Here is an 11,807-nt window from a genome sequence, read left to right on the forward strand (position 1 = left end):
GCCACTGATACCAATGATGGGGCACTATTCCTCCCACTGACACCAATGATGGGGCACTATTCCTCCCACTGACATCAATGATGGGGCACTATTCCTCCCACTGGTGTGCATTGGAAGAGGGGTAGTCTTATACGGCGAGTATAGCCCAAACACTACATTTTAGCAGGAAAAGTAGGGGGGTCGTCTTATACGCCCAGTCGTCTTATACGCCGGCAAATACGGTACTTTAGAGAGTAATTTTCTGGCAATACATTCACAATACGAAACGGTGAAAAATAACCCTGTGTATGATAATAAATGGCAGGATTTGAAAGACTGTCTAGCTAAGATCAATAAGGACATCATAACTAAGAAACAAGAAAAAAATCTCCAAAGATAGAGCTGCCTTTACAGAGGGATTTGCTTATAAATGGGTTACTCCCCCAAGTGGGAGAAGGGGTATTTACAAAAGTAAATAAGCTCTAGTGACCAGCAGTAACTATACACAGGATGACGAGACCGGATCTGATTCATCTACTGTATCTCTTCTTCACTCCTAAAGTATCAAAGGCTAATACATCTGTACCGCCTTTCAACACATTGACTGGACCACATAAGCAACAGCATTTTGGTGGTGGCTTTACTCACAATCCCAATGTTCCCAAAAGACGTCCCAACATATTTCCCACATTCCTTTCAGATGTGGGTGTAAGGGACCACCCGGCGGTACCACTAGCACTCCACTAAATAGGCGTTCCCAGAGCACGGAGTCTAAGTCCCAGGGTGCTTGTTCACCAGGGCCCCTGATGGTGGGGATGGACTTGGAGCTCCCCGAGACCAGGTCGTGGCTGCTGAGTAAACCCGTCAGTGGTAGTGGTATACGCCGAGGGCTCCCACGGGGAAGAGCCTGATATGAGGAGGTCAGAAGACCCCACTGGGAGGGATGGATGGATGGCTGAGCAGGTGCGAAGTCAGACAAGCCAGGTCGGTAACAGGGAGGATGGTATGGTACAAGGCAGCGGGCAAAGAATAGTTGGGTCACACGCCAGGTCAGATCCAATAGGGGGCATTCAAGAGAGAGGTCAGGCAAAGCAAGGGTCTGGGCAGGAGAATACAACAAGGTCAGAGCACCATCCGGGTCAGCAACTTACAATTTACAGGTTCGCAGGTACAGGATACAGGGAAGACCAGAAGCCACTGAATGACAGCTCAGGGCCATTTAAATATCCCACCCTGCGCTGCCATTGGTGCCCAGCGGGCGGCCGTGGATTCTACTGTGCATGCGCGAACTCGAACACTGCGGCCGGCCCGGACCTAGTGCCCGAGTCCCTGCACAGGACGGCGCACTGCGCCTGCGCCGGGACCATCGCGGCGGGGATCGAGGAGATCCCTGACAGTGGGATCACTGTCACAGAACACACAAAATTCCACAGATCTTGGGAATAGTTACTGAAATGGTACACCCTATATGGGTCCTGTAGCGGCACAGGCCCTTCATATCACACACTTGTCACTACTTCACAAGATCATTTACAAGCATCTTCACTAAGAAACACGTTGTTTCGGCAGTCATCCCAATCACAGAGTTTGATGCTTCTGAACAATAACAATTTTTTATTTCCCAGCCAGCCAGCTCTCGGAGACAGACAGGGAACTCTTGACGTGTATGTAGTACGAACAGCACCACCACCAGGACCAGTTTTGCTTTACAACATGCCTATGACAACACATTAAGTGTTATTAACCTGACTACTGAACAACTCTCTGAGAATAAATTAGCAGTATTGAGTATGGGGCTTAATTTCTGCCCCACTTGACAAATATGAAATTATCGAGGACTTATACTTGTTCTCATGGAAACTCACTTACAAGTATATATTCAACTCAGACCGAACAAGAACTAGACAGGAAAGAGAACTTATGGAACAAATGAAACACTTTACAATACAAGACTTTAGGACTTTATGGGACCTTATGTTATTGCTTGATGATAATGATTCAATTCATGAGACTGAGAATGTGAACAACTCTGTTGAATTAACTGACTATTTAACTCTTCCTACACGTTTTAAATCCAAATCTCAAAACTTTCCTGAAGTAACTACCACGTGTGTGGGCATTTTTGGTTTCGACTATTAGTGAGGTTAAGCGTATGACTATAGACACAAAGGATACTAACATCACCTTTGCACATAGACAAAAAATCAATTAAAAAGTAGAACTAATGTAATCATTAAACAATCCGATAAGGGTGGTAATATCATTATTATGTCACAAGATCAATATGAGCAGATCTGCTTCAAAATCCTTAGTAACTCTCAATGGTATAAACAAATTCCAGCGAATACAACTCACCATATGGTATTGTATTTAAAGACCTCATTAATAGAGCATATCTTGAGGCCCTAATTGACAAAAGACACGTACGATTTTTTGAATACTCAATTTTCTAGAGAAGCTATGTTCTATTCCTTGCTCAAGATCCATAAAACTATACGTACCCCACCGGGAAGACCCATCGTATCAGGTATTGGTTCTCTAACTGAGAATGCAAATAGGTTTGTTGACTTCTTTCTTATGCCACATGTTACACGACTTCCATCGTATGTCAAAGATTCTTTAAATCTACTCAAACACATTGATGGCCTATCTGTGCCTTCTTGTGACCATTAATGTGGAGGCTCTTTACTCTACCCTACCACATGATCAGGGGGTAGCAGTGGTGCGATCTTTTGTGTTGGAGCAAGATCATAGGCAATGGAAGTTTTGTGATTTTGTTTTGGATCTATTGTGTTATATTTTGACACATAATTGGTTTACTTTTATGGGTTCCCACTACCTCCAGATGCAGGGCATAGCCATGGGCACCTGTTGTGCCCCGGCACATGCCAATCTGTACCTGGGGGGATAGGAACGTCACATTTTATCAGATGACACACTCGCCAAATACCTGGACCATGCCCTCTGCTGGTTCAGGTATATTGACGATGTGTTTGTCATTAGGACCAGTACCCCTGATAGGTTGGAGGAATTTATGCAGCTACTTAATAGGAATTCAATCAATTTGACATTTACAATGAACTGGCATTTGAAGACCATTGCCTTCCTTGATTTACAGGATATTACCAACTGTTTGGCTACTAAACTGTTTTGTAAAGAAACATCTGGAAATAGTATCCTTCACACATGAAGTTCACATCTCCCAGCGTTGGTAAAAAGTATACCTTTTGCACAATATATTCGCCTACAGCATAATTGCATGCACCTAGAGGACTTTAAAAAGCCAACATCTTCTTTCACGGGGTTATAGTAGGACTCTTCTATACAGTAAGGCATTAGCTCAGGATAGGACATCATTATTATAATCTACATCTAAATCTATGGCTGAATACCAAACAATAAGATTTATAACACAGTATTCTGCACAACATCAGGAACTACGTAATATGCTACAACATCATTGGCATCTCATGCAGGAGGATGCCATATTAAATAAATATATTAAAGATTACCCTGAGTTGGTGTTTCGTAAAGCAGTCTCTATTAAAGATAAACTAACATCAAATCATTATGTACCAAGAACCAACTTTTCCACACTTCCTAATGGCATTTTTGCCTGCCTTTGAGTGCAGACTGGCGACAATTCACTTTACCCAATGGAGAGATTTTGACCCCCACATTTCATGCCAATTGTACAACTAGGGGAGTAATATACCTTATGACATGTACTTATGGAGCTTATTATGTGGGTAAAACTATACATCAGTTTAGCCAAAGAATACATGATCATGTTTACTATTCATCTAATGCCTGAATGCTCACCCCTATTAGTCGCCATCTGGGACTATATCACAAATTCGATACCACACATGCTAGATTTATTGTATTGGAGGTAATTATGAAAGAACCACACGGAGGCAACTGGAATAAAAAAAATTTCTGAAGAGAAACCATGTGATTGAACGTTTAAATGCAGTAAATCCACCAGGCCTTAATGAAATTCTGTCATATAAATCTTTTCTATGATTTAAGGGTATAGATCCACAAAGATTATATATGATCAGGTCGGGATTATGTGGTTTCTGGACATGGGATTGACCTTTATGGATTATTTTCATTTTCAGTGAACAGTGGGGGTTATTCCTGTAAGGTAATATGTAGTTACCTTGTTTACTATGTATATAGGCCTTTTACACATATTATCATATATTTTTTAAAATTATCTATGTGTATAATTTTTGATACAGGTCCTGTTTATTAATATCCTAACTACTATGACCAGCTACTTATAACTATGGAACTTCTGGAGATCTGTTTCCATTTGGGGGTTCTTTGTCAATGGCCCCTTTCTTTGTGGTTATGCTTTTTTCTGGGGGGTTGTCCTGGATTGGGTAGCATCTGTTTGATGATTTTTGTTGTGGATGAGTCACTGGTGGATCCAGTTGCTTTGCAATGCCAGTGGATTATTTTATGGCCATTTTTTCATATGCACATATGGAATTGTTTATTGAGTCTTATTTTTTGCTAATATCTTGTACAAATTTGATATTGGTATTGTTTTGGTTTTGGACCCCTTTTTTGTGGCCGGGTACCTCCAGGGCCCCTTGGCAGTGGCCCCTATGGTTGGTCGGGTGTGTGGTTGGTAGGATCTGTGGGCCAGCCATCCTGCTTCTACGTAGCCCCTCTTGTGCTCTCGGGGGGCAGCGGGTATGTCCAGGCTCGGTGGCCCATGGCGTGTGGATCGTTGGGCCTGTTGAACCCTCCCCCCTTGTCTGCACGTGCGTTCCCATGTTGGCGTTGTGACGTCGTGTTTAGTGGTCCTCCAATGTGGCACTCTGCGCATGGGCCTCGGGCATGCGTGGATGCTCTGGCCATGCCGGGATGACGTCACACGTGGGCCATCATTGACGTGCCCGGTTGGGGTGTATTTAAGCATCGTGAGTCAGCAGACAAACCCTCTGGGACTCCTGGAACACTGATAAGGGCAACCTGTGGCTTCTCTAAACTATGGGCTTTCTCTCTGGCTACAGGTATATTGAACTCTTGTGCAGTTGCAATGATGATAATTATACGGTATTTGGGGGTGAGAGTTGAAAGGGGAGTCTTAAAAATGGGGGTATTCTCTGTTTTTCAGGCCAATCGGTCCCCATGCCCTATAGTGGAGTTAATCTATTTTGGAGTAGTTGAGGGCTTTTCAGTGGACATGTCGCTTCATTTAAAGAGGTAACTCTTCTTTGAGTGTTTTGGTTTATTATGTAATACTAGATGGGTTGCTTATTTTAAGACACATTGTGGGGTTTTTTTAGGCCTATTCTGTTTTACACTACTAATCCTTGCTAGCTGGATTATTATGTTGATGCTGTAGACCATCATCCTGCACCTCTGATTTTTGTCTTTCATCTGCTGAATGCCTGTGAGTTCTGTGAGGTTCTCTGTTTGCCTGCTGCCTAATTGATGCGCTCCCACACTTGACAGTGGGGTTTTTCATTGTTGGTTGACTGTGGGGACCTGGCTTGCTGCATTCAGGAGTTCCTCACCATACAATACACACTGTTTAACTATGATAGGCGGTACCTATGTTGTATTTCCTGTTTAATTTTACCATGATTACTGTTAAAGCTTGTTCATTTTTTTCATGCGTTGCTAGACCTTTAAGAAGCGACTCCACACAGCTTGGATATTACCCACCCTCTGAAAGAAGTAAACTGTGTCTACCATCTCCACCTAACTTCCTTTGGAATTAGCCTGTAACTTTGGTTGGTGGGGGGAAACATGCTGTTTTTCAATTGTGCAATGCAATTTTAAATACATGCAAGACATGTTTCAGATGTGATATGTTAATAAAGTAACAATGTTTTTATTCTTTGTGTACTGAGTTTATGTGACTAAAAAGTCCATTAGTTACTTTCTTGCCTTAAATTTCTTCGATTGGGACATGGCACTATGACATTTTCCTGGGTGTGATCTCCTACCATCCGATGGTTACCCTACTTCCCTTTTTCTAGCCATACTTCTACTTTATGTCTGTTCCAAGCATGAACTACTCTTTTGGTGAAATAATACTTTCTATGATTAGTTTTGAACTTTCCTTTTGCTAATTTTTAGGTCATGTTTCCGTGTTCTTGATCTTGGCTTCATATTAAATATAATAAATACTACCCTACTGAACGTTATTCACACCCTTGATGTATTTAAAGATTTCAATTGTGTCTCCCCTTTCCTTTCTTTCCTCCAGACTGTACATGTTAAGTTCCTGAAGTTGCTCTTGATATGTTTTACCCACCAGACCTTTCACCATTTTTGTTACACATCTCTGGATGTACAGTATGTCTCACAATTTTCAAACAGAACACCACATCAGAGAAGGTGCGATGTACAGCTGTTTATTGTGCTTTTCAGTATATTATTTTTTTTTATCAATGTACCTTGAATGTTTGCACACCTGTAACCATGGATTGACTAGCCTTTATGTGAAAATAACAGCTATATCTTAAAAAAATAAAATATAAAAATAACAGACAAAAACGTAGATGTAAACACAATTGACATAGGAGCAAGAAGTCATACATCACAAAAATGTAAGTGAACACATTGCTCAGATGTAGGATAGACGCAGCCACGCCTATATTTATTTTTATTTTATTTCAGGCACTTATATAGTACTGTCAATTTAAGCAGTGCTTTACATATACAGTGGGGCAAAAATGTATTTAGTCAGCCACCAATTGTGCAAGTTCTCCCACTTAAAAAGATGAGAGAGGCCTGTAATTGGCATCATAGGTAGACCTCAACTATGAGAGACACAATCAGAAAAAAAAACCAGACAATCACATTGGCTGATTTGGAAAGAATTTATTTGCAAATTATGGTGGAAAATAAGTATTTGGTCACCTACAAACAAGCAAGATTTCTGGCTCTCACAGACCTGTACCTTCTTCTTTAAGAGGCTCCTCTGTCCTGCACTCATTACCTGTATCAATGGCACCTGTTTGAACTTGTTATCAGTATAAAAGACACCTGTCCACAACTTCAAAAAGTCACACTCCAAACTCCACTATGGTGAAGACCAAAGAGCTGTCTCCACTAAGGTCTCTAACGTACATTCATACATACACATACTAGGGCCCATTTAGACAGGTTCCAATTAACCTACTAGTGCAGAAACATATGCTGCAAGTCCAAGTAATGTAGGCCAGAGTTTATAATCGCTCTGCTAAAATCAGATCCTTTAACTAAGACATAGTCTTAGTCTTGGTGCCTACTTTAGAGAGTAATTTTCTGGCAAAGTGGCAGGGTCCCTAAAAGATCAAAAAGAATATCAGAGATGGCGACTGCCACGTACAATATAACAGCCCAGAAAATGAAACCTTCTTACAATATACCAATTAACCTAATAAAATCCTGAAAGAACTACAAGACTCTTTCAACAGAAAGTGTCTCTAAAGCAGCCTTTCTCAACCGGGGTGCCATCTGAGTTTGTCAGGGGTGCCACGGCATCCTGGTTAAGAATGGCATTCAGATCAGACTGAGCTCGCACTGCTCAGAACAGCAGAGGCTTGATCAGGGCAGGCAAAAGGAGCAGCTCTGCCAGTGGGACAGGTCCTGCACCAACCAAGAGGCGTCTGAACCTTGCTGGCAGCTGATGATGTGTCTGGAATTGTGGGGAGTCCAGGCAGATGGGGATGCTGGATGTGCTGTATGATTCAAGCAGAGGTTGGTGTTCCTGGCTGCCTGTGCTGGGTGATATCTGCTGGAGGTGGATATGATGCTGAGAGGAAAGGTCAGAAAGGAGATCACTGACAACACCAGCCCAGATGGCATATGTGCTCTGCACCAAGGAGGCTGACAAGACTACAAAGCCCAGAGGTGACAGGTAGGGCCAGGGCCCAGGACATGTACTGTTACATGCACTGATAATGACGTATAGGCATCTCCAGGTCTGACAGGTGAGGTATTGGTGCCCAGTTGTTTCTAGTGACAAAGAGGAGCCTAGGTCTTGCTGGTGATATGGCAGTGCCCAGGTGTTGCTACTAATGACATGAAGGTGCCCAGGTGTTGCTACTAATGACATGAAGGTGCCCAGGTGTTGCTGGCGATATGGCGGTGCCCAGGTGTTGCTGGCGAAATGACGTTACCCAGGTGTTGCTGGCGATATGGCGGTGCCCAGGTGTTGCTGGCGATATGGCGTTGCCCCGGTGTTGCTGGCAATATGACGTTGCCCAGGTGTTGCTGGCGATATGGCGGTGCCCAGGTGTTGCTGGCGATATGGCGGTGCCCAGGTGTTGCTGGCGATATGGCAGTGCCCAGGTGTTGCTGGCAATATGGCGTTACCCAGGTGTTGCTGGCGATATGGCTGTGCCCAGGTGTTGCTGGTGGCATGGCTGTGTCCAGGCTTGTATGATGGTGGTGAAAGTTGCAGAGAAGCTGTGTGTTTGCCTACTGAAAAGGCCAGATTTATACTTTTGCCCACCTTCCTAAGACAGCTGTCTTGGGTCGCTCTTCTAATTCCCCAGTCAGCAATATATTTATGTGTGTGTATGCGTATGTATGTGAGTGTTTGTATGTTTATATGCATGTGTGAATTTATGTATGTATGTATGTTACTTTTTATCTTGAGCCCTAATCCTGTATCCAGAACTGCTTTTGTAGGGCTAGTTTACAATGGCGGCAAGGACTGCCATTCTGCTGAGGTGCAAACCATGCTAGTATAGCTTTTTAGAGGAATTTGACAGGCAGTGAAGAGGCAATATGTCACCTCCTCAATGTCTCTTTTAGTCCCTTACATGCAGCATCAACATGCTGCAACCACATTTGCAGTGTGGCCCCATTCACCTTGGGTATACTTCACAGCATTTGTATGACCCTGGGTGATGCCTCTGCAGTTAAAGGGGAAGTAGATGGGGGGGTATTAAAAACTGCTCAACCGTGTGTTTTTACTATCCCCAATGTCATATGTGATCGAGTCTTTGGTTCACATATGTGCAATTGCGTGCTTCATATAGGGCAGCCGTACCCACAAAAATGCAGGGAAAGACGTCCCCAACTATTTTTTAAAAAATATGCCACAGTAAAAATGCACCACATTTGCCAATGCGTGGGGGTACCTTTAAGAATTAATGGAACCATTGCATGTCTGCTAAACAGCAGCACGTTTGTCTGTGTGTTGGGAGCAAGCATGATTTTGCACACACTCCCCAAATAGCAGTAATATAAATCAAGCCTTAGATTGGAGTGCCTTGAAACTGAAAATACTTTTGAGGGGTGCCCTGACTTTAAAAATGTTGAGAAACACTGCTGTAAAGTATCACAAGCAAAAAATATACTCAAACCTAGAATCTAAGAAACTCTGCTACCTAGGTTCTCAAGGTGAGAGAGTTCTTTAAAAAAAATCATATTGAACTGTAAGACATTGCACAGCTTATTCTCATCCACCGGCAATGTACTGAACTGATTTAAACTGAAAGTTCAATTGGGTTTTAAGGGTTTGCACATTTGTAACCACAGTTCAAATACACTGTATGTGACATGACATCTGTTTGTGTAGGAATCCGCTGTCCTCTACTGTCAGCTGCAAGTATCACATCGTAATGTGAAATTATGTATGCCACTTCCAGACTCAGGGTTGTTGGGAAAAGATCCTGGAAGGAGGAAGTGGAGAGACAGGCAGTAGCATGGACATGTCCTGTCCATGCTACTAATACCAGATCAGAAGAGATGATTATAAGTATTACTATGTTCTAATAGTTTAACTGCAGCTGCCCATAGCTTCTTGGGTGTATTGCTGAATCCTCATGACAAACAGAGTATCTCTGTCCTATTACTATTTCACATGTACAGTGCCAGATAACTAGGACTGTGTCCCAGGCTGGTTAGGTAATGGCTGGAGGGTCTCCTTATCACTGCAGATCTTGTCTTCAGGACTCCGACACAAACACAGAGGCTGCATCATCATCTTTATCAGGGGTCCCTGCAAGAGGACTTTTGCTGCAACATTTATCTGTAGAGATCTTTATAAATACCTATATACTGTATACTAGTGGTCAGGAGTGAGTCACATAAAGCCCTGCAAACAGAGTACAGTGGTCAGGTTTATGAAATGTACAGCTTACAGTCCATTGTGTAGGAATCAGGAGTGTGTTTCACACAGAGTGCAGGGCCCAGGAGTGTTTATTAAAAGCGTTTCATGATTATTCATACTGTTATATCACCAGCAGGGGTGGATTGACCATTCGGTCACTCGGGCACTTCCCGAGGGCTCGGGGTCAGTAGGGGCCCCATGAAAGGCTCCACACATTTCACACAGTGGCAGTATCTTTGCATCTATCTGAATAATTTGTTCGTCTGAAACCAGGACACATTATTTAGACAGGAATGTGGCTCAGAGCGGGGAGTTCGAGATGGAGCAGATAAGGAGCCGGGACTGTCAGAGATGGTGAGGAGAGCCAGGGAGGAGGCGACAGCAGCAGAAGCCCCTGATCCTGGAAGTAGCTCATATTAGGTGAATAGACACTGACTCCTTCACCACTGAGTCTCTTCCTCTCTCTCCCCCCCTCTCTCTCCCTCCTTCTCTCTCTCTCTCCCAATCTCTCCCTCCCTCTCGCCCCCTCTCTCTCTCTCCCCTCTTTCTCTCTCTCCCTCCCTCTCTCTCCCCTCTCTCCCTCTCCTTCCCCCCTCTCTCTCTGTCTCCCCCTCTCTCCTTCTCCCCCTCTCTCCTCTCTCTCCCCCTCTCTCTCACCCTCTCACTCCTTCCCTCTCTCTCACCCTCCCTCTCTCACCTTCTCTCCCCCCTCTCTCTCACCCACTCTCTCTCTCTCATCCACTCTCCCTCTCTCACCCCCTCTCTCTCTTTCACCCCTCCCTCTCTCACCCTCTCCCTCTCACACCCTCTCCCTCTCCCACGCCCTCTTTCTCTCTAACCCTCTCTCTATCACCCTCTTTCCCTCTCTCTCTCCCACCTCCCCCCCTCTCTCTTACCCTCTCTCTCACCTCGCTCTCTCTCTCTCTCACACTCTCTCTCTCCCCTGCCCTCCCTCCACCCCTCTCTCTCGCTCCTCTCTCACCCTCACTCTCTCTCACCTTCTCCCCCTCTCACCCCCTCTCTCTCCCTCTCTCACCCCCTCTCTCTCACTCTCTCGCACCCCCTCTCTCACCCTCCCTCTCTCTCACCCTCCCTCCCTCCCTCTCTTACCCTCTTCCTCCTTTTCACCAGCTCCCTCTCTCTCGCCCTCTCTACCTCTCTCTCACTCCCTCTCCCTCCCTCCCTATCTCACCCTCCCTCTCTCACCTCCCCCTTCTCACCTTCCTCTCCCCCCACCTTCTCTCCCCTACTTTTCCATCTCTCTCTCCCTGCCCTCTTTTGTCTCTATCTCACTACCCCCTCTTAGTTTCTAACAGGAGTTTCTGTCATATTTCAGTAAAAAATTATTTTCCATGGTCTATCAGGAAACAAAAAGGATCGTGGGAGGTTGGCTCCCCTGTCAGGAAAGAGGCTGAGTGGGAGCTGAACAGCCGCACAAGGCAATTAACGTCTCAGTCATCAGGCTTGTTTACTGTACAATGTAACCAGCACTCCACACTTCTTTCTGTGCTGCCAGGGCCCAAATTATATTCTTGCACACAGGCCCACTGCTTTTATAAATTGCCCCTGGTTGCTTCATAAAGATGACTGCTATGCCACTGCTATCTTTAAACCTGGAAGTGCCCAGCAGCTTCTACAGAAAGAAGCCTGGAACTGCCTTGCGTGCTATGCTGTGGTAGATATTTAAACACCCCCTTATGCAGCTGAGCTGCAATATGTAGGTGGGGCATTGTGTGGGTGTGGCTTGAAT

Source organism: Staurois parvus, unplaced genomic scaffold (genome assembly GCF_062004578.1).
Source record: "Staurois parvus isolate SC_StPar_1 unplaced genomic scaffold, SC_StPar_1.0 ptg000048l, whole genome shotgun sequence".
Lineage (NCBI taxonomy): Eukaryota > Metazoa > Chordata > Amphibia > Anura > Ranidae > Staurois > Staurois parvus.